This window comes from Drosophila biarmipes, chromosome 3R (assembly GCF_025231255.1).
Source record: "Drosophila biarmipes strain raj3 chromosome 3R, RU_DBia_V1.1, whole genome shotgun sequence".
Taxonomy (NCBI): Eukaryota; Metazoa; Arthropoda; class Insecta; order Diptera; family Drosophilidae; genus Drosophila; species Drosophila biarmipes.
In genome coordinates this window covers 7,957,683-7,976,915 of record NC_066616.1, presented here as the reverse complement: position 1 = coordinate 7,976,915, position 19,233 = coordinate 7,957,683, and the positions used below count along the sequence as shown (strand labels likewise).

General features: G+C 42.2%; 1 protein-coding gene across 3 annotated transcripts in view; it reads left to right on the top strand.

The window, feature by feature from the left end:
- The first annotated feature begins 318 nt into the window (after positions 1-318).
- Positions 319-19,233, top strand: part of LOC108031947 (octopamine receptor beta-3R) — a 42,243-nt gene continuing 23,328 nt past the window's right edge. For all 3 annotated transcript variants that reach the window (XM_017105731.3, XM_044094408.2, XM_050889133.1), the window contains exon 1: positions 319-1,231. The gene's annotated coding sequence lies outside the window, so the exon portion shown is untranslated. The remainder of the gene's footprint in view (positions 1,232-19,233) is intronic.

Sequence of the window (19,233 nt, the reverse complement as noted above, 5' to 3'; positions counted from 1 at the left end):
GTGGCGTTCATCAGGGTTGCTCGGATGGTAGTGGGACAAAATAGATTTTCTTTAAAGAAGTACCGAACGAAATATGGCCCTTTGAAGTATGCTATAAGCAGACTCTTTTAAGGTGTTCAACCCTATTTTTTAACCGCAACTTAGTTGGTTTTTCACATTTTAGTGTACTACCTTTCCATGCAACCCTGTTTGGAGTTCAAAAATTCCTTTTCCCGCCAAAAGGCACTGCGCAGAAGCTCTCCTCCGCGAATTCGCCGCATCCTGTGTTGATTTGCCGCCAAAGGACTTGGCCAGAGACTCAGTCAGTGGCCAGTTACCAGAGCGGGCGCTCATCGCCACGGATTGCTGCCGAATCGGGCCAGGAAGTAAGGGCCTGTCAGCAATAAATACAAAAGCCACAACGAAAGCCAATTGAAACCTGTGGCCACTTGTCACACACATAACCCGAAGTGCCAGTGACAGTTGTTCCTATATTCTTGGCATCTGTCTCGAGTGGTGAAAGTAAAAAAGGAAATACAAGTAAATTTATATGTATAAAAGGAAAAGGAGAAAAACCGGCTGGACATTGGAAGTCGCGTGTGCGTGTTTCGATTTTGCGGCACTACAAAAACCGATACGAAACTCCATTTATGACCGCCGTAAGTCGTAAGCTCTGAGTTGTAGGTCGTCTTGTACGTGTTTACGTTATACTTTATATCAAAAAAGGAAAAACAAGAAAACGAAGGAGAAACGTGCGGCAAAGTGCGGGAAACTTCTTCCCGGAGTGGGTAAAGAAATCAAAAAGAAATTCCATTTTAACAAATCGATTTCGGGTGTTCTTTTTTATATACGAGTGCGGACAGCAATATAAATAGAGCCGCGTTCGCTGGCCTAATGACAAATTAAATTGTTGGCACACACCCAAAAAAGTAGCTGAAACGAGAATTTCCCGGCAGCAAGGCATTAAAAAATTACGAACCGCGCGTGTTAAAAGTTTGAGCTGTTATCAACCAAAACCGAAACAACAACAGCAAAGACAACATTAACAATAAACTGCGATAAAAGCAACAGCAAAATCGGGAAAAGTTTCCTTATTTTGGAGGGGAAAGGAGGGACACGTCAAGGGGCACAGGCAAATCAGGAAGGACAATGAAGGCGTCGCGGCCCGCGGGCTCATCCTGCTCCAGGACCTGTTCCCGCCACCATCATACCGCTCCTCGTCAGCGGCGGACGTAGGGCGCGTGTCGAGCAAGTAAGCAAACAATAAAAACTTCTCCTTCATTCCGCTGCACGTGAAAAACAGAAAGAAAAAATGCCCATTGAGAACAGGAAAAGCGCACACAAACACACTTAAAACAAGAAGCACACGGCAGGCGGAGAAACAGAACAGAGGGAAAACACATCGAGCGCCATTTTTAGTGGTTACGTAAACTGGAAATGCTGTCTAGCTAAGCGGCAGGCTCTCCGGACGTCGGGGTCACCACCCAATGCCAGCCGGCTGGCTTTTTAATAAAGTTGGAGAACCTTAGTTGCCCCGACACTTTAAATATGTACATTTTCCGTAGCCTCAACTCCACTCGACTGCTGTTCCACTCTGCCGCCGGCAGCCCAGAATGTCCTGGTTTGTCTGGGTCTGTCTGCTCCTGCCTGCCTCCTAATGATACAAATCGCACGATGAACAGTGGTTAAAAATTCACCAGGCCATTTTGTATTCTAGGCACTTTATTTTATTAGCTTAAGGTCTGCAGTCTAGCTACCGGCGATTAAGATAAACGTAAGGGACTTTGTTTCAGGGATAACTAAGTTAATAGTACAGGGGGATAAGGATTGTCTACCAGGCTCAGATGTGGACCATCTTGATGCTTGTTAATTGGAATGCAATCAAACTTTGATTGGATTTTCATTTGATTCGTCTTCTAATTAAATTTGATAAAAAGAAGGGATTTTAAGGATGGAGCCATTTAAAGTATAGGTCTAAAAAATATATTTTTAAAAAAATTATTAAAGGTTGCATTAAGTATCATTAAACAAATGCATAAGTTAGCCCGTAAACTGTCAAACAAAAATTGTATTTTATTTTCTGTGATGCTTAAAAATCTGTACATAGTATGTTTATTGCTGGCACTTCACTTAAGAATCGTTTAAAAAATCAAGGCTATAGAACTCCCCTAATTTACTTCAAACAAATCTAGCTTTGACTAATTGAGTAGGTTGTTGCAAGTCCACTTAATGTTCCTTAACGGCATTTAATTTAAAGATCTTTCCCGAAGCTTTCTCTGACTTTAAAGCAAATGTATACAATTTTGCTTTTTTGTTTACACAATTTACCGTCCCATTTTGTACGTGGCACATTTATTGCTATAATTTGAAATGAAGTAAGACATTGTGCACGTGCACAATACCATTCCCCCGACCTGATGCGCTTTCATATCAATTTTTTCGCAACTGACAAATATCCGTGCCGCCTCACTGCTGCACAACGATGATTTTTCATTGCATTTCAGAAACACAATTTCCTCTCGTTAGTTTTCCCACTCCCGTATCACGGTGCAGAGTGCCATTTTCCGCCAGCCGAGTTCACCCACTGACTTGGCTGCTGGTTCTGATGCTCCTGTTCCTGTTCCCGCTCCTGCTGCTGGGTCAGGTCAGGATGCCATTTGGCATTTGCCACTTGATTCGCTGAGCCGGCGGCTCTGGCCCACTCCCATGCTCACGGCCAGCCAACCTCACCTTTGGCCACCAGCCTTTGGCCTTTTTTCGCATTCGTGAATGGGCTACTGCCACTTTTGCCTTTTGCGAAGGCTAGGGCGAGTGGCCTTCCACCTGAGTCTGGCTATCGATTTTCACGACCTGCGATTTGCACCTACGGGTCGAGTGCACCTGCATTTAATTGAAATTCGGCCAGGCCGCCGTTCGAATCAAATTTAGCAAAAGCCCCAAAGTTCTCTGCCGACTGCCTGAGAACTCTGTGCTCGTTCTGCGAGTTGCACAAACTTTTGGCCCGCCTTCTAAACTTGGCTCAGATGGGAAAACATGTTAGTATATTGAAAATATAACAAGAATGCGTTGTAGTGAATTCAGAGAAATCTCAAGTGATTTGAAGCTTGGATGGTTGCCCATGCTGAGCTTCAAAGAAATATTTTAAGAACTGCCTAAAGACGTTTCTGTTCTGAGCTTAGAAAAGAGAAAACTTTTTCAGTGTATGAAATGAAACTTATGGTTAAAAACATAAATAGACATATGTATATCCTACAAATTTTATAGAATGGAAACTTATACCTTGAATTTTCCACAGTATCTTTTATGAGATGAATTCAAAAGATACCATTTTGGTTTCTTATCTTTTCCATATCAATTCTGAAAATATACTTTTATGTCATTTTATAATTTAGAAGATAAAAACTATCAATTTTTGACATCAATAAGATACAACGTTTTAAAAGATGCAAAATTTCTATTGGATTGATATTATTTATGTTTTAAGTACTTGTTCTTCCGATAAGTAGGGTACTTTAGAACAAATTTCTGAAGACAAAAACCATATAAAAACCATGTTTTGAAGATTATTTTCAGGAGCTTCTCTTAGACTTAATGGGTTTAAGGCTGTTTTTCCCAGTGCAGTAGTAAACCTAAAATGACATACGGTCCAACCCACACGTACAGGCGCCGACAGATAGACAGATGGATGGAGACACAGGACTGCTGACGGACCGCCAGACAGACGTAGATTGTCATGCACAAATTGAAACTTTTCAAGTTACGCTCGAAAAAGTTTGAATTCAACTAATACAGTCGAGTTTCAGATTGTTTAGTCATACATGCGTTCGTGTATGGATGTTTTATTTGCTGGAAACTTTCGAATGGTTTCGAGTTCACTGGGACTCGTACTCTGACTCTGAATCGGATGCTAATTCTGATTCGGATTCTGTTTCTGTGCACAGACCGTTACCCAGGCCAAATGAAAGACAATGTGCCCCGCCCGACACGGCTAATGCCCTTAAAGCCGGCAAATATTTGCGCATAAATGTTTTAAATGTAAATGCCTCCATTTATTCTGCAAAATATCTCATCAGTCCAGCCGCCGCCACGCCCCCGAAAACCCCGGGCAGCATCTCGAATGTCTCCCGATAAATGGCTGGATAAATGATAAATAGAATGAATGCCTTGAGGCATTTTGGCATGCCATTGTTGTTCTTGCCGGCGCTCCGATTGGCGTGTCTGTTTAGATTTAGCCATAAGCTAATCAAATTCATAGCCGGCGTAATGATGCGATTTATACACGATTTAAATGTCGGCTGCCAAACACTTTGTCGCCCAAGACTGAACATTTAATTAAGGAACACTGTCAATTTAGCAGAAGAAACAGAATGCATTGCCAATGACACTTTGTGTTTGATTTTCAATCATCCACATTGTTTCCAGATTGCCTTTAATGGTTATTATTAACCGCAAATTGTTCGCACTTTGTTGCAAGTTTCGGCCAACGAGTTCGTCTGCCATGACCACAAGTCATGTATTTCATATTGCACGCCATGCGGGGCTGTCTGTCCATCCAGTCCGATCGATGAAAAGTTCAATAAAAACATGTCAACTGCAAAAATCGGGGCAGAATAAACGAGGCAAAGAAACCACAAAAAGCAATCTGAGCAGCAAGAAGGACTTAATTCGAAAAAGTGTTTCTCGACTCGACTCCACTCGCTGTGCAATCAGTTAAGCAAATATTTACAGCCAAAGCCGGAAATACGCTTAAGAAGGCATTTAAATCAGTTTCGCATTTCGCATTTCCCCGAGCACTCGACTGGAAATGGAAATGGAAAAGCGGCGTCCTTTCCACGTATTTTATTGCCCACTAACTGCCACGAATGATATTTGCCTTTGACTTAACTCTCGCCGCGGCAACAACGAAAGTTGCAAATTAATAATATTAGTGCCGGGGACTCCCCCTTTGCTCGCTTTGTGGTTCTCCGTGGACAAGCAGGACACAATGGCGGATCGGCGGCTCAACGCTTTTCTCATTAGGACAACTTCCGCCGGAGCTGGGGCAGATGCCCCAGATGCCCCAGATGCCCACGACGCCCAAGATGCCACAACTCACGGGCCAACGGCCATTGCCAGTGTTTATGTCATTAAGTGGCGCTCGACATCCCGAGACATCTGGGCGAGTCTGCACGGAAGAGTGTGTCAAAGTGCCTGGGCCCCCTTCTCGAGGCCCCAGGAATGGTTCCATTTGTGCTGCGCCCTTCGGAGCGGATTATTGTTTATAATATTGTAATGTGGCAAAGCCAAATAAAGTGGAGAGCAGGACGAGGGCCAAACCAAAAATCGGAAATAAGCACAGCATCTGACAAAAAATATCAAATATATATTCATTATTTTTTTGTTTAATGTTGTGCTTTAACTACAAAACATTTTGTTCAGCCTTGTAAAAATTAGTTTTTTTTCATTAAATAATTTTTTATAGTTATTTACCCAAGCATTTTAGAAATTACATATATTTTACCTCAAATTCACTTTGTTGTTTTATATATTTTATACAATTATTCTTTTAAGTTTAAGTACTGAATTTGCTATTTTATTTGTTTTGTTAATTTATACCCGTTTGTATTCCGTTAATGTAGGAAGTTGGTTTGAACGGCTGACAGGAAGGATGAGGTCTAAATAATTAAAGTGTTAAGATGGAAAATCTCACAACCCCTTAACCATGACCTTCTACCGAAAGCGAACGTACATCCCCTGACAGGATTGTTTGCATATTAAAGATTAGGGAAAACAAATCGCTGAAAAATAGCCCACAGCCAGTTCAAAGTCACTCGGCAAACGAGTACACTCAGCAGCGAGTCAACTTTTCGGGCGACCCTCTTTTCCAGAGCTTCTTAAGCATCCTTCATTCGACATGTTTACTTTGCACTCGCCCTACTCCCTAACATTCACCCCTCACAGCATTGCAAGAGCCGTCTCTTCACTGTACAATGCACCGAAAGAAAAAGTATTCAATATAAAACATTAAAACCTTTACAAATATCTGGGGGATAATGTATATTACCACCAGGATTATATATAGTTATTTATAACTATGCAATTAGTATTTATTTTGTGAACCTGATGGACTATTTTTTTTTCAACGTATCGTTATTTGTACACAACTGTACATAAGATACATTAAACATAGTTATTTTTATATAAAAAACTTAACTTACTTTTAAAGTAAATTTTGTATAGCTTACCCAAAATCAATTTATGATAAGCCCATAGACTAAAATCTTTTAACAGTCTCTCAAATCCCAAAGAAAAATGTTATGAAGACCTCAAGGCGTATAACATTTAAATTTCAGATAAGATCCATCGAAATCACTTATTATTCTCGGTGTAGACGGTTTTTGTCCTGCCGCTGGTAGCCTGGTTGGTAGCCTGCAACTTTAGAAAGCGTTGAGAAAGCCTTTTGTGTGTTAGTTAAAGGTTCAGCGTGGCCCTGCTCATGTTTGCCTCCCCAGCCCCATATCCGCCCCAATATTTTTTGGTTTAGCTTTCGTTTTTGTGTTGTGTCAGGGCTCGGGGAGTCGGGGGGAGCAGGCTCTCCAGGCCCGGGTCCTTCGACGGCCCATGGGCTTTGCCTTGTCGACCTAGGCCTTTGTCTCTTAGGCGTTTCGGTTTTTCCTCTTTTTTGCTTCGCCCACAAAACTCTACACGTATATTATTTATGCTATTATTGATTTTGTATGAGGGTTCAATAGAGTCGACTCCGAGGCCCGGGACTCGTGCCTTTGGGAGTCTACAAGCGCCGCAGATTAACGTGTCGCCATTGCCGGGCACAAAATGAAATCATTCTTCAACGAAATTTATGGCCAACTTCGCGGCATCATCAACTGCCCTTTGAGCCATGCAATTTGTACGTCTCGCCCGAAAAAGAAACCAAAATAATGAAAAACGCTAGACTGTAAGCGAAAGTGAAAGTTGCTGGCCTTCCTTTTCTTTCTTTCAATTTATATTGTAACACGCGGCGGATGCGCAACTTCAACTTGCTTGCGGTCCCCAATGCGGTCAACACAGTTTCCTTTTTTCGTCGAGCCAGCGACTTTTTGCCTTATTTTAATTTCGACTTTTTAACAAAGTTAACCAAATGTTCGGAATTGAATTTGGGACAAGGCCCAAATCATAAATGGTCACTCAGGCGAGCTGCTCCTAAGTACACAGCACCGCGGAGAAGGCCCCACACCACACCACTTTCCCCCAGTTTATTTACATTGCTAACGCCTAAATTAAATTTTAAGCTGTTGATTTGCATTTCCAGCCGAGTTCATAGAACCTGGCAACACTTGGGCTTGTGCTTATTGAACCCTGATTACGTGGAACGGCGACGAGGCGAGAACAGCCGAAGGAATCAACATCAAAATCAGGATCCAACTCAGGCTCGGGCTCATTAGACTAGGGGAGGGTACGGCATGGTAGGGGGTGCCTGAGTGCTGCCAGTGAAAATGGCTTCTAATTAAGGGGCTACACTCACACACACTGCCGCCAACAGACCCCTAAAAAAGGTTAAAGTTAAATAAAGCTCTGAGAAAGTTAAAAATGAGCCGGGTTGCTACTTGTTTTTTGGATACATTCTTTTGTCTCCGCCAGAAATCTGTTAAACATTTGGTTTCTTCTCTCTTTTTTGGCTCCTTTTTGCGCCGTTTTTAATGAAATTAGGCCTGCCACATCACTCAGCATTAGAATTTCAGCTGGGATGGATGGTATACGGGGGCAGGGGCTCAAGTGCGAGGTCGAGGTCTCTGACGAAATGAAATTAGCCGCGTTCAACAAAACCAAAATCAAATTTCGTACTACAAAGAAGATGAAAAATACTCATACATTTGCCACGAACGCGAGTGTACACGGTGGAATGTCAACAGGCGGCGAAAAAGGGGGCAAACAGCCACCTAATTTACGCAACGAAGTAATTTGAAAGGAGGAGCCCGGCAGAAATGCCAGCGACAGCAGGAGATGCTGCCAATGCCAAGAAGGACACGGTTCGAAGAATTCAGCTGGCGAAACCAATTTGCAAACAAGTCAACAATGGCTGAATGGCTGAAATGGCTGAAACGGCTGCTGGCTGCGCGTAGGCAATAAGCCCAAGTGCAAGCCCCCTTGCTTCCGCCCCTTCGGTGTTATATGCAGAGTACTGGGGACCCAACTCGAAGCTAGTTAGCTAACTGGGTACACTGTGCAAATAGACCGTCATAATGAAGCCACTATTGATTGCCAGCAGCGCCCTTGTCTGAGAAAAATAAACCTCGAAGTCCTTGAAGATGCAGCAGCAACCTCGGCTGTCACAATGATATACCTCCCCCTATAAACTGGGAAATCCCTGTCCCAGATACGGGTACTTTAATTAAACAGCCTAATTAAGTTCTACCCATTCTCACAACTGATTGCAATTAAATGCATTAAAACACTCCGAGTGCGAATTTAAAATGTGCATAGCAAATGGAATTCAATTTACGCCATCCAGCAAATAAAGTTTTCCGGGGAAAACATTCTACTTGCCATTGCACAGAACATTCTTCTTATGCATGCACTTCTTGTAATTACATTCTGGGGTACTTTGCTGCAGATGTATTGTTTCCTGGGAAATCTCAGTAACAGAGCCAGAAGGAAATGATAAAATGTGAGCCTGTTGAAGGATTTTAAAATTATTACTGACAAATAAAAGAAAGGTTACTTTCCAAGACCTTGAATTTGCTAAAACAATATACACATCGTACAAAGCGGCTTACACTTAAGTATTCCCTTAGCGAATTCCTAGAAATATTTATAAAGTGCGCCATGGATTGATTCACGGCTCTGAATATATAATATATAGTGCCTTTTTTAAATAAATGTTGGTGATATAGTATTTAAAGGCCAATAAACGATTTTTTAGTATTTCAAGAATTATATATTTTGAATTTCTATGATAAAATAGCTGAAAATCATCACGAAGTAGCCTACTTAATTTGTATAATATGTATGTATGGCTCTCCATAGGGCATACATCATTCTTTATAGCAGTTCGCCGAGTTTCGGGCACTTCACATCCGTTTTTTAGTTTTCCTCTGGCAAAAACAATTCATTTCAAGGCGAAAAAAAACCTAATAAAATAAAACAATTTCCCTCCTCATATGCGCTTGAGCAGGCGCCGAAAATTGCTTTGCCAGGGAGAACAGGGAGTAATAACAGCCCATCCATATCCTTCAGTTGGCTGTGAAAACATGCGCAAGGCCCACAAGTGGTAATCCGCGAAGGTGTATGTGCGGCTCCTTGTTAGTGATTGCTGTTGCCGCCGCAATTGTTTGCGCAAATCGTTAAAACGTTAATCAAACAGCAAAGAGAGCGAGCGACACGCCGTCTGGGCCCAGTGTGTTTACCCCAGCTTACCCCGGCCCCACGGCGCCGCACAATGGCATCCCGATCCCGCCACGCCCACCTGGCCAAGAGCAGGCCAAGAACGCCAATAACAGCGGGAACACCTGTGTTTGGAATGCCCCGAGACTGGGCCAACAGCGAGCTCCGAGTGTGTGAGTGTGCCCCGCTGGTTAAGTGAAACCATCCAGCAGCGGGCCACAAAACCACAACAGGAGGCGGGCAAACACAGATGCAGACTCGGTAAACTCGGCGTACTCGGCGTACTCGGCGTACTCGGCGAGCTCAGTAAGCCCAGTAAACTCAGTAAACTCGGTACACCCAGTAAACCCAGTAATTCAGTAACGAAAGATGCCAACGACATTTGCGGCGGGCTTTCATTCAGTTTTAGCGCGCTTTCCGTCTTTGTGCCGATGTATTGGCCACCAGAACAATGTCCCATGGCAACCGATACCAGTGGGGACACAACAGCCTTTTTCCAGCCAACTGCCATTTTAACAGGATTATTGTAGGATGCCCTTTGTAGGATTCTAGCCCGAAAAGAATGGCTTAGGCCAATAAAGGACTGGATTTAAATTCCGTTTTCTTTGATAATAGTATTAGAGATACGAAAGTAGTGATGGTGTTGACCTCTTCCGATTTATAAGAAATAGTGTTCTAAAAGAGGTGAGTGGAGATACAACTTTACCTTAAAGAAAGTTTCAACCTTTGAGATAACTTTGTTAAATCAAATGAGTTATGAAAATGGTGTAGAGATTTTGCCGTCGGGACTTAAAAACCACACAAATAACTTGTAAGCTATGTTAACTTTTTATTCTTATAATTCTGTTTTGAATACTTCATATTTTTATAATTTTTTTAAGAATAGGATTTTAATAATGCTGCGTTGCTATAGAGAGTATATCAACACTTAAAAGGCAACATTTTTCCTACCTTTATGTATTTCTAACCGGAAACATAAGCAGATTATTTGGCATTATAGAGATATTTCCGTGTCCTTTTTCATAACCTTTTGAAAAGTGGTCACCACTGACCGCAGTGGTCACTACAACAACCGCAACAGCAGCAACAATGGCGAGTGGTCAGCCGGGGTGCGGTAAAGTCGTACATGCAAAGTCACTCAATTGATTTTCAGCAGCTCGTTGTCAATTATCTGCAGTGGCTTGGACTTTTGTCTTCCTGCCCATTCAGCCGGGAAAAGGGACATGTTTGTGCCCGAGGATGTGGCTCAGAAGGGCACTGGGGATGGGGATGGGTACGGGGTAAGGACGCAGTCAGTCCGTTCCGGCCAGGTCCTAATGGCATTGCCACTGCCTCCTCCACTGACAGTGGCCTTCGCACACACAGGGAAATGCACAATGAGACACTTGGTGCACTTGTCGAGCGTACTTGAACAGTTTCAAGGACACCAATCGCTGCCAGCACACACACCACTGTACCCTGCATTGTTGGCTCACAAATATAAATCAGCTGTTGGCCATGATTCATTGAGTAAAACGCTGGTTGGCTCTCTCTCTTTTCGGCCTTTTGGGCCTGTGCAGGGAGCTGTGTTAATATGCGTGCAATTCTCTCTGTTGGCCGTTGTGCTGTCCGCCTTTCAATACCATTAGGCCCCCGACTTTCCCCACTTTTCCGCGTTTTCCACCCGTGGAACACCTTGGCAGGGTGCCAGTTGTTGTAGCTGCAACTTACATGTTTTCCTGCCGCTTTTGGCCAGTTGTGTGCGAGCATTCCGCACGCGAAATTCCTCTCTATTCCACCGAAAAATTCACTTCGCGCTGAGTTAACTCTGCATAAATTAGCAGGCGCCAAATTAATTCTGTTCACTGTAAGCGAGTAATTGGACATGAAACTAATTTTAAGCCAACAGTCTAAAATGGTTGCATTGTACTTTTAAAAAATGTGTCCATAACTAGAAAAGTTTATAACTAGAAAAGTTTATGGGATATGAAAAAATAGTTTGGGTAAACATAAAATTCTTTTAAATTCCTTTACCATCATGGCATTTGGCTCAGACTTATTTTCTTCATAAATCATTTATCAATTTTTATAACCTGTCTGATATTATATATTGGAGTTGATTTATTTTAAATGATTTTTACGACAAATAAATAAATCTTTTCTTTCTTTAAGATAGCAAAGATACAAAGAGGATGAAAAACAATATGAGAAACATGTTAAGTTGGTACGCCATGTACCTGAATAGATTCTGAACTGAATTTCATCATTAGGATCATCACATTTTTGCTGGGAGTGATACTTTTTAAGCGGGCTTATCCCCGCAACAACTACGTAAGTCAGCAATCCCAAAATTAATTTCGCTCGCTTTAGCCAGGTAATAGGTGTGCAGATTTAACTTCTAGTGAACTCGCCCCATTAACATTAATCCAGAATTACACACGGGAAAATTGCGGCCGCCGGCTGCGAGTGAGATACTCGAGTGGGCATCTTGAAAGTAGCTGCTGGAAGGACGAGGCCAGACTGCACATTAAGGCCCACTTGCGATCCAATTAAAGGCCGTTTCGCCGCTCGTCGGCTGACCCACATAAATAATGCATAAGCCATAATCTACGACATAATGCGTTGCCCAATTGCCCCGGGCAACTGCGAACTCGGAACTCGCAACTTGGAACTTGGCACTTGGCGGGGTCCTGTCTACATTTTTTATAAGCCCTGACGAGGCGTTCGCCTGGCAACTGAAAAAATAAATATGAAAATCAGCCCGGAAAAGGGAAACAGATTAAAAAGCAACCACTACCAGTACCAGTTTCAGTACCAGTCCCAGAAGCCAGCAGCCGGGAAGAAGTCATTGCCGGATGGCCAAAGGCTGTTGGGTTAGGTTAGCCGAAATGAACAGCGCCGGAGCCAAAGGTTGGCTTGAATTACTTCACAGTCGAATTTTCCCTTTCCTCTATATTGTCCCTCGAAATTAAGGCCTAATCACAGGGAAATTACATTTTTGGGGACTGTCTTTAAAACAGCAGAAGATTTCTATTCTATTTAATATATTTTTAAATGTTTTAACCAGCTTAATAAATTGTTTTATATGATTTAAAATAGTAATGCTCGGAAATTTCAGTTCTTATGGTTTGTTTGGAACATGAGAAATATGGATGTCCATAACTATGCTATCCATATTTCCGATATTTTTCAAACATAGATGTTTATCGGGAACATCGATTTTTTTGAGGAGTAAAGAGTGTTAGGTAAATTTATAAAATTTTATCAGTTGCTCAGTATTATGTCCTAAAATGTTATAATAATTTTAAAGCTGAATGCTAAGTTAGTCCAAGATATTGGTATACTACGTTTTAAATTTCCCTAATTTAATTTAACAGTCAATTTAAAATTTAAATCCCAAGTAGAAAAACTCATCTCATATAAGTTTTTCGGCGCACTTTAAAACATTTCCGTAAGTCACACAGTATCCATTACGTGGCAGATGGTGTTTTCATGTGTGGAACCCATCCTGTTCGCCGTTTAAAGCCTCTTTCCCCGACCTGAGTTCTGATTCTGCCACATTGGCCAGGAGAGTTAAAGCCCGCCTACGCGGCGAACACGTGACATTTTGAGGCTCAGCCATTTATGGCCTTCATATTTATTGCAATAGTTGCCGGCCACCGACAGTGTGTGGGCGGGGCGGGGCCGTGGGTGAAAGTTAAATGAAGCTGGCCAAGGACCCACCCGGGAATCTCGAGTACGACCTTGTCTGTCACCGTTAACGCTTCGATGCTTCTCCATTCTCCACTTTCCCATATTGACTTTTCCATTTCCCTTATCCCTTTTCGAGTGGCCACTGCCAACACTTTGGCCAAATTAAACTTGAATAGAAGACCGAGCTTTATGGCGGAGTAGAGGAAAACCCTTTATAGTGGTCATTGTTTGGCCTTTTTGGGGCCAACAAATCTAATTGCTTTCTATTTTTAATAATGACTCAACCGCGCGCGCCGCCTTGAATCACACGGGGACACGGGCTAAAGTTTAAGGTCATAAAAATTAATTAAAAACAATTTGCCAGCCAGGCGCACGTACCAAGCGGCGTATGAGTAATTTTTGCCAGGCAAACACTGCCCCTGCCTTTCAGCATTTCCCCCTTTGTTTTCATAGTTTTTTGTTTGGTTATTTCTTTTAATTAGCGCGTGCGGTTTTGATGCGTGCTGCCACCACAGAGTTTTTCCAACCCAAACGCTTCAAAAAATTCCCACAGCGCCCTCCCTTTTCGCCCAGTGCACGAAATTGCTTCACAAGCGTTTTATGCTAATGTTTTTTGTCTTCCGCCGTCGCAATACAAAATGCAAAAATAAAAAAGCAGGGAAGAATGAGGATTTATGAACATTATATGCAGAGGGGATCGTTGATATCAAAGGCACGGCAAGTAAATGGGCGTACGCTGTTTAAATTCGTTGGTCAAAATGCGAATAACAAAATGGTATAATAAAAACACCCAGGCTACAGAAGTTGGGGAAAAAATATAAACTACAGCAGCCTTGGCTGCCAGCGAATGCAAATTTTTGGCGGCGCTTTCAGGGTCTCTCGGTCGCCATTGTTAGTGATGTTGGGGCCATAAATTCGGGCCATGTAAAAAGGAAAAGTTTGCAACAACAAATCAATAAAACTGCCATCAAGTGCCAGCAATGAAAACTAGCCCAAAGCCACTTTCCCAACTCGGCAGCCAGTTGGTTTTAAGTTCCCCCACTTATCCGCTTTTCGCACTGCCTATATATTTATGCATATATTTATGCTGTAGGAGGTACGATTGCCGCATAATAAACCCCGACTAAAGTGAAACAAGGCGAAATACAAAACTTTTCTCGGACGTAAAATGTATGTTCCCTTTGCAGGGGGACAGAAAAATAATCCCATTCAAAAAGTTAAATTTAGATGGTAGTTAAGGCCATGTTAGATACAAATAACTTATCGAAGAGGTAGTTAATTTAATATACTGTTTATGTGCGAACAAAAAGTTTATCCAAACTACGATAACTCTGGAATAAAGTTGATAAAGATGCAGCATAAAGCAATTTACTGCAGTTATTATTGGCATGAATTCCAGTTTCAAAGTTTGCTTCGGAAACTCATTAAAGTTGTAATACAAAAGTTATAACTATTAAGATCAAACTTCGATGATAACGACTTAAAACTTCACAAGACAAATGGCTGCGAGGCTAAGTTTTAAAATTGAATAAAATGGCTACAAGCTTCAAACTTTCGAGCTTGTCAAAATAATAAAATAATAATTAATATTTGGAGAGTTTTAAAATTCCACAGAAATCAGGCACAATTCAAAGGCTAATGAAGTAATTATTCTGCAAGAATGTACAACATTTATGTACATAATCACGCTAATCCGGTTAGCTGTCGTTTACTTTAATTTTTTCCATCTTCAGACCTTTTTCCCTTCATTTGCCCCATCAGCCTGGCCTTATAAATAATTCGGGACAGCTCAGAAAAAACATCAGAAACAGTTCATTTAACTCAAATTGCTCGGTAATTGTGCTCAAATGTTTTGTAAATTTCCTCATTAAGTGCAACGAATTTGGTCCGCTTTGAGCTCAATTAGCTGGGCATTTTAAGGCTGACACTTTAAGCGGTTTGTGATGGGTGCTGCTGCCACTGCTCCTGGCCCACTTTGCAGCTGTCAATATGCAACCGAAATGGCCAACCACCGACCACGCCCACTTGCGCGCGGAGGGCGGGGCGGAAACGGAAGTGACCCATCGACTGGCACAAGAGCAATTAAAAGTCACAAAACGAACCCGGAGAGCCAGGAAGCCAGCGCGTCGAATGCTCATTTGCATATGGCCAACGTCATAATCACGTCATAATTGCCATGCATCACCGCCGAAGCCACGACCCTGCGACATTATGTTTACAAATAGGAGAACTCAACCCGAAACCAGGCGAAAACAACTAAAAAGTTAATTACCAATCGAGTGTTTTCCCACACAGCCAATGAGCCTGCAATCTGCTGCTGTCATTTACCCTGCAATTTATTATTATTATTTCTAAACGCCAATCGATTGGCGCTCGATTCTGAACAGGAAACTAGCAGTCTGCTGTCAATTAAAGGTGTCCATTAACAGGCCCGCCCGAGTGGCAGGGTCATCTATCAATAAATCCACGATCGACCCTCAAAACAGAAGTTCAGTGCCAAGAAGAACGGCTGGCGCCGTGGCATTTGGCATTGTCACGCAATCCACTCGAGTGCCCGATGCACTGTTCCATGCATTTTTCATTCCCCGCATTTTCCTCATTAACTGCGGTGGAACCAGGTATTTGCAGGCGATTTACTTTTAAGTCACCTGTCAACTTAATTTGATTCAAAGCATTACTGACGTGTAGGAATACACCAATTCAAGCCATTAAAAAAGGTAGTAGATTTCTGATACCTATGAAATTTATATTAAATAAAATGTTACCATGCCGAACATCCTCACGAATTGAATGAAAATAAAATATTTGCAGGCAATTTGTTTTTTGATAACCTGTCCACTTATTTTGTCTAAAAACATTATACGTACGAAGTGTAGAAGCATTTTTTAAAATCAAACCTCAAATAAAAAAGGTATTTGATTTGTGATATGAATAAAATTTTGGTGATTTAAAATTATACAACGTATAATGTGCAACTAAGTATAAATTGGTTTAAAAAATGAAGATATGTATATTTGTAGCTTGAAATTGCATCTTATTACGTTACCTTACATTGATAAAATATCAGGGGAACATAAATATCTGTCAATTGTGAGAAAAATGATTTAAAAATTGTATGTATTAAACATTCCTGTGGTGAAGAATTAAGAGAACTTAACCCATCTTTCTTAAACCTTTCTCGTATAATTACAAGTATTCTCAGTTTATATATTTCCACCTTTAAGGGCATGAAATAAAACTTTGCAAAGCCATTTTGTGCATGATAAAATCTACAATTTAAATACATATATAATCTAGTTAAAGTTGTAGATACATTTGCTCAACCTTCCCTCAGCCCAACTAGCATACTTTATGGGTATTTAAACTATTTATACCTTTAATTCATTAGCTTTAGGCTAACACACGGCGAACAGCCACTTTGCGTGCCGTTTCATTTAATTTTTTCATTACCTGGAGCAACGGACTCGGCACGCCAAGTGGCTCCCGGTGGCTCCCATTTCCCAGGGGGAGGAAAAACGAGGAGGAGCAGGAAAGCCCCGGCACAATGCATGAATTCACGATACAATTAATGGCCGTCGGGAGGCCGCATTTGATTTGTATTTATATTAAGCAGGCGGGGCACGAAACAGATTTCCGCCGGGGAGCCGAGGTGCCGGTGGGCTGGCCAAATGATATCGAACAAATATTTATAACCCAATGCGGCTCCTAGCCCGGCTGTCAGGCTGTCACTCAGTTGGGCAGCTCTCACATGGCAGAAGGACCACCAAAAGTGGCCGTGGCATTGGCAGTGGCAGGAAAAGTCACGCCAGGATGGCAGGATGGCCAGGACGGCTGCCGGGTGAACTCAGCTGGCGTAATTGAAAGCGACTTCCTTGCGAGTTGGAGCTGCTCCTGCCCCTCAAGGGCGACCTGGCATCCTTGTGGCGCCAGTTTATTGGAATCGGTCTGCGGCCAGGCGATTATCTGATTGCTGGCGCGGCACTGTGGCCATCCTGATGTGGCATGTAATATGATTATATGCAGGCAGCCAGACCACAATGTTTGTCTAATTGACAGTAATTAAACGAAAACGAATAGGTCGGGCCATAGCCCTATAGAACCAGTCAGCCAGTGAGCCACAGAGGCGGCAAATTTGCCACATCAGCCTGGATGTCATAGGCAAATTGATGGATGATGACTGGGGCTACGGCCAAGCAACAGCTCGGTCATGCGTGTGTCGACGAGGATTGTGGATGGGCTGGCAGGACAACCTGCAGAGTCACTCGCATATTAAATAAAAATCAACACAACAAAGTGTTGCACTCTGACACAGCAACAGTGGCTGCAGGCACCTCTACAGTTGGTCTTCCCTACAGTGAGTACCACAAAATTGTATGCCAGTTTAACGGCAAAACTTTGTGAAGAGCAGGAACTGTGAACTTCCATAACTCAAATGTCTCAATAGCTCAAGTGAAGTTTTAGCGCAGAATTACTTAGCCAAATGATGTCAGGGAAAACTCGGGGGATTGCAGGTTGTCAGATACATAGTAGTAGCTACTTAGTTGTCGTTCGCTCCAAGAAAGCAGAATATTAAAATGTGACTGTCCTCAAAGTTTTCTCCTATATGCTCAATCTTTTGAAGGTTAAAATCAATGAACCCTAGAAAATAAAAATTATAATGCATATATTTATCATTTTATTTGACTCTTGAAAGAAATATTTTTCGACACAGAATTTCTTATTCTCTCTATATTTTATAGCCCTTTTTAACTGACATAAATTGATACATTTACTTTTAAACATTGTAACCATATCTGCAATAGATTTTTTTTTAATTTTAGCTGTCAAATTCAGAACCTTTACAGATTTGGGGAAAGTTGTCTAACAATTTCATGGGTGTATCTAGAACATGCAACTTCTACATTTTATGGCCATATTCATCTGACATATATTGACACATTTTCATTCAAATATTATAACAAATATTATAACAAACGAGAATTTGCAAAAAATCTGTCCAAATGATAGGTTTCTGCAGACTTTGATGGATGGCCAACTCCATAAGTCACACATCAACCATTATGAGCCACTGCAGCACATAGTTCGGTAATAGTTCGGATTGTGGAAGAGCGACTGTAGAATAATGCTGGCGGGGATCGGGGGCGTGTCAGGGCTGGGATTTTCAAATGCCAATGTCAGGGGCCACGTCAAAGGCTCTGCCACTACCACTGCCATTGCCACTGCCAAGGGGCCCTGACGCGTATTGCCAAAAACTGGATTTTCGATTGGTTTTCGGTCGCCTCATCCTCCTCCTCGGAGGGCCTCAATCGCATTGTGTTGGAATGCCTCCGTGTGTACATGTGTGTGGTAATGTGGCTGCTGCATTTGCAATTTCTAAATTCTCGATGGCATGCAAGGGCAGCAAAAATTGCACCGGCAACAAGAACAAGTCCATGGAAATGGCCCCAAAAAGTTGCAGCTTTAGTTTGCTGAAAACTGGCGGAGGCGTCGTTCACCTGTCCGTCACCGGATTTATAGCCAAGAGCTCTTCGTGCCCCACTCCGGCGAAAGTGCATTTGGCCAGGGGGACTTTGGCCCCCGGATCCGTCCCAAACTTTTGGTATTTGGCCACGGGTCGGTCAGAGCCGAGCACTATGTGTACTTTGGAAGTACAGAAATAGCAAAAGCCGTATGAAAAGTTTATCAGCCCGAAACGAAATAGTTGGGCATAAGACTTTGGAAATCCCATAAATGTTGCCCGAATATTTCTTAAATTTCCAAGTAAAAAAATAACTTAAACTGGGAATTGCAAGGATTTCATTGCTAGGCAAAGATTACACGAAAAGTTTGTAATTACTTTTTGGCTGGCTGCGTGGGTACCTAATGATGGTTCTGTTTCGCAACTCGCCACTCAAAAACTGATTGAGTGTTTGACTACCTAAGGCCTAGAATCAATTGTGGTCCAAGCCACTAGTCAATTTCCTTAGCCAGCTCAAAGTCACGTCATAGGCATCTGAAGGAGGCCGATAATCACGAATTATCAATCACTTCGAGAGGTCGGTGGCGCCTGCTAATTAATATTTGATGCCAGAGTTTCGATAGAAGCAGTGCCATTATGCAGGTGATGTGCTCAACATCAAAGTGCCCACAACACACAATGCAGGGCACATAAATAATGTTGCCCACTTTTGTGGCCGAAACATGTACACAAAGCCAATTTGAAGCCCTTTTTAGCTTGGCTGA